Here is a 5,433-nt window from a genome sequence, read left to right as displayed (position 1 = left end):
GGAAAAGCTGACCACGACTCCATTTTGTTGATTCCAGCCTACAAACAAAAACTCAAACAACAAGCTCCCGCGCTCAGGTCTGTTCAACGCTGGTCCGACCAATCTGAATCCACGCTTCAAGACTGCTTCGATCACGCAGATTGGAATATGTTCCGCATCGCGTCCAACAACAATATTGACGAATATGCTGATTCGGTGAGCGAGTTCATTAGGAAGTGCATTGACGATGTCGTACCCACAGCAACGATAAAAACATTCCCAAACCAGAAACCGTGGATTGACGGCAGCATTCGCGTGAAACTGAAAGCGCGAACCACTGCTTTTAACCAGGGCAAGGTGACCGGAAGCATGACCGAATACAAACAGTGTAGCTATTCTCTCCGCAAGGCAATCAAACAGGCCAAGTCTCAGTACAGAGACAAAATCGAGTCGAAATTCAACAGCTCAGACACAAGAGGTATGTGGCAGGGTCTACAGTCAATCACGGATTACAAAAAGAAAATCAGCCCCGTCGAGGACCAGGATGTCTTGCTCCCAGACAGGCTAAACAACTTTTTTGCCCGCTTTGAGGACAATACAGTGCCACTGACACGGCCCCCTACCAAAACCTGCGGGCTCTCCTTCACTGCAGCCGAGGTGAGTAAAACATTTAAACGTGTTAACCCTCGCAAGGCTGCAGGCCCAGACGGCATTCCCAGCCGCGTCCTCAGAGCATGCGCAGACCAGCTGGCTGGTGTGTTTACGGACATATTCAATCAATCCTTATCCCAGTCTGCTGTTCCCACATGCTTCAAGAGGGCCACCATTGTTCCTGTTCCCAAGAAAGCTAAGGTAACTGAGCTAAACGACTACCGCCCCGTAGCACTCACTTCCGTCATCATGAAGTGCTTTGAGAGACTAGTCAAGGACCATATCACCTCCACCCTACCGGACACCCTAGACCCACTCCAATTTGCTTACCGACCCAATAGGTCCACAGACGACGCAATCGCAACCACACTGCACACTGCCCTAACCCATCTGGACAAGAGGAATACCCATGTGAGAATGCTGTTCATCGATTACAGCTCAGCATTTAACAACATAGTACCCTCCAAACTCGTCATCAAGCTCGAGACCCTGGGTCTCGACCCCGCCCTGTGCAACTGGGTCCTGGACTTCCTGACGGGCCGCCCCCAGGTGGTGAGGGTAGGTAACAACATCTCCACCCCGCTGATCCTCAACACTGGGGCCCCACAAGGGTGCGTTCTGAGCCCTCTCCTGTACTCCCTGTTCACCCACGACTGCGTGGCCATGCACGCCTCCAACTCAATCATCAAGTTTGCGGATGACACTACAGTGGTAGGCTTGATCACCAACAACGACGAGACGGCCTACAGGGAGGAGGTGAGGGCCCTCGGAGTGTGGTGTCAGGAAAATAACCTCATACTCAACGTCAACAAAACAAAGGAGATGATTGTGGACTTCAGGAAACAGCAGAGGGAGCACCCCCCTATCCACATCGACGGGTCAGTAGTGGAGAAGGTGGAAAGTTTTAAGTTCCTCGGTGTACACATCACGGACAAACTGAACTGGTCCACCCACACAGACAGCGTTGTGAAGAAGGCGCAGCAGCGCCTCTTCAACCTCAGGAGGCTGAAGAAATTCGGCTTGTCACCAAAAGCACTCACAAACTTCTACAGATGCACAATCGAGAGCATCCTGTCGGGCTGTATCACCGCATGGTACGGCAACTGCTCCGCCCACAACCGTAAGGCTCTCCAGAGGGTAGTGAGGTCTGCAGAACGCATCACCAGGGGCAAACTACCTGCCCTCCAGGACACCTACACCACCCGATGTCACAGGAAGGCCATAAAGATCATCAAGGACAACAACCACCCAAGCCACTGCCTGTTCACCCCGCTATCATCCAGAAGGCGAGGTCAGTACAGGTGCATCAAAGCAGGGACCGAGAGACTGAAAAACAGCTTCTATCTCAAGGCCATCAGACTGTTAAACAGCCACCACTAACATTTAGCGGCCGCTGCCAACATACTGACTCAACTCCAGCCACTTTAAAAATGGGAATTGATGGAAATTATGTAAAAATGTACCACTAGCCACTTTAAGCAATGCCACTTAATACAATGTTTACATACCCTACATTACCCATCTCATATGTATATATACTGTACTCTATATCATCTACTGCATCTTGCCATCTTTATGCAATACATGTACCACTAGCCACTTTAAACTATGCCACTTTATGTTTACATACCCTACAGTACTCATCTCATATGTATATACCGTACTCTATACCATCTACTGCATCTGCCATGCCGTTCTGTACCACCACTCATCCATATATCTTTATGTACATATTCTTTATCCCTTACACTTGTGTGTGTGTGTAAGGTAGTAGTGTGGAATTGTTAGGTTAGATTACTGTTGGTTATTACTGCATTGTCGGAACTAGAAGCACAAGCATTTCGCTACACTCGCATTAACATCTGCTAACCATGTGTATGTGACTAATAAAATTTGATTTGATTTGATTTGATTTGATTTGATTTGATTGCCCCCCATCTATCTTCAGAGCTCGTGCTGCTAGGCGACCTAAATTTGAACATGCTCAATACCCCAGCCACCCTACAATCTAAGCTTGATGCCCTCAATCTCACACAAATTATCAATGAACCTACCAGGTACCACCCCAATTCCGTAAACACGGGTACCCTCATAGATATCATCCTAACAAACTTGCCCTCCAAATACACCTCTGCTGTTTTCAACCAAGATCTCAGCGATCACTGCCTCATTGCCTGCATCCGTAATGGGTCAGCGGTCAAACGACCTCCACTCATCACTGTCAAACGCTCCCTGAAACACTTCAGCGAGCAGGCCTTTCTAATCGACCTGGCCGGGGTATCCTGGAAGGATATTGATCTCATCCCGTCAGTAGAGGATGCCTGGTCATTTTTTTAAAATGCCTTCCTCACCATCTTGAATAAGCATGCCCCATTCAAGAAATTTAGAACCAGGAACAGATATAGCCCTTGGTTCTCTCCTGACCTGACTGCCCTTAACCAACAGAAAAACATCCTATGGCGTTCTGCATTAGCATCGAACAGCCCCCGTGATATGCAACTTTTCAGGGAAGCCAGAAACCAATATACACAGGCAGTTAGAACAGCCAAGGCTAGCTTTTTCAAGCAGAAATTTGCTTCCTGCAACACAAATTCAAAAACGTTCTGGGACACCGTAAAGTCCATGGAGAATAAGAACACCTCCTCCCAGCTTCCAACCGCTCTGAAGATAGGAAACACTGTCACCACCGACAAATCCACTATAATTGAGAATTTCAATAAGCATTTTTCTACGGCTGGCCATGCTTTCCACCTGGCTGCCCCTACCCCGGACAACAGCACTGCCCTCCCCTCTGCTACTCGCCCAAGCCTTCCCCATTTCTCTTTCTCCCAAATACAGTCAGCTGATGTTCTAAATGAGCTGCAAAATCTGGACCCTTACAAATCAGCCGGGCTAGATAATCTGGACCCTTTCTTTCTAAAACTATCTGCTGAAATTGTTGCCACCCCTATTACTAGCCTCTTCAACCTCTCTTTCGTGTCGTCTGAGATCCCCAAAGATTGGAAAGCAGCTGCGGTTATCCCCCTCTTCAAAGGGGGGGACACCCTTGACCCTAACTGCTACAGACCTATATCTATCCTACCCTGCCTTTCTAAGGTCTTCGAAAGCCAAGTCAACAAACAGATTACCGACCATTTCGAATCCCACCACACCTTCTCCGCTATGCAATCTGGTTTCAGAGCTGGTCATGGGTGCACCTCAGCCACGCTCAAGGTCATAAACGATATCGTAACCGCCATCGATAGGAAACAATACTGTGCAGCCGTATTCATTGACCTGGCCAAGGCTTTTGACTCTGTCAATCACCACATCCTCATTGGCAGACTCGACAGCCTTGGTTTCTCTAATGATTGCCTCGCCTGGTTCACCAACTACTTCTCTGATCGAGTTCAGTGTGTCAAATCGGAGGGTCTGTTGTCCGGGCCTCTGGCAGTCTCTATGGGGGTGCCACAGGGTTCAATTCTTGGACCGACTCTCTTCTCTGTTTACATCAATGATGTCGCTCTTGCTGCTGGTGATTCTCTGATCCACCTCTACGCAGACGACACTATTCTGTATACTTCTGGCCCTTCTTTTGACACTGTGTTAACAACCCTCCAGGCGAGCTTCAATGCCATACAACTCTCCTTCCGTGGCCTCCAACTGCTCTTAAATACAAGTAAAACCAAATGCATGCTCTTCAACCGATCGCTGCCTGCTCCTGCCCGCCTGTCCAACATCACTACTTTGGACGGCTCTGACTTAGAATATGTGGACAACTACAAATACCTAGGTGTCTGGTTAGACTGTAAACTCTCCTTCCAGACTCACATCAAACATCTCCAATCCAAAGTCAAATCTAGAATTGGCTTCCTATTCCGCAACAAAGCATCCTTTACTCATGCTGCCAAACATACCCTTGTAAAACTGACCATCCTACCAATCCTCGACTTCGGTGATGTCATTTACAAAATAGCCTCCAAAACCCTACTCAATAAATTGGATGCAGTCTATCACAGTGCCATCCGTTTTGTCACCAAAGCCCCATATACTACCCACCACTGCGACCTGTACACTCTCGTTGGCTGGCCCTCGCTTCATACTCGTCGCCAAACCCACTGGTTCCAGGTCATCTACAAGACCCTGCTAGGTAAAGTCCCCCCTTATCTCAGCTCGCTGGTCACCATAGCAGCACCTACCTGTAGCACGCGCTCCAGCAGGTATATCTCTCTAGTCACCCCCAAAACCAATTCTTCCTTTGGACGCCTCTCCTTCCAGTTCTCTGCTGCCAATGACTGGAACGAACTACAAAAATCTGTGAAACTGGAAACACCTATCTCCCTCACTAGCTTTAAGCACCGGCTGTCAGAGCAGCTCATAGATTACTGCACCTGTACATAACCCATGTACAATTTAGCCCAAACAACTACCTCTTTACCTACTGTATTTATTTATTAATTTATTTTGCTCCTTTGCACCCCATTATTTCTGTCTCTACTTTGCACTTTCTTCCACTGCAAACCAACCATTCCAGTGTTTTTTTAGTTTTTATTTAACTTGCTGTGTTGTACTCACTTCGCCTCCATGGCCTTTTATATTTTTATTTATTTATACATATATTTGTTTGCCTTCACCTCCCTTATCTCACCTCACTTGCTCACATTGTATATAGACGTATTATTTTTTTTTCACTGTATTATTGACTATATGTTTGTTTTACTCCATGTGTAACTATGTGTTGTTGTATGTGTCGAACTGCTTTGCTTTATCTTGGCCAGGTCGCAATTGTAAATGAGAACGTGTTCTCAATTTGCCTACCTGGTT

Source organism: Salvelinus alpinus, chromosome 25 (genome assembly GCF_045679555.1).
Source record: "Salvelinus alpinus chromosome 25, SLU_Salpinus.1, whole genome shotgun sequence".
Classification (NCBI taxonomy): Eukaryota; Metazoa; Chordata; class Actinopteri; order Salmoniformes; family Salmonidae; genus Salvelinus; species Salvelinus alpinus.
This window is presented reverse-complemented; position numbering follows the sequence as displayed.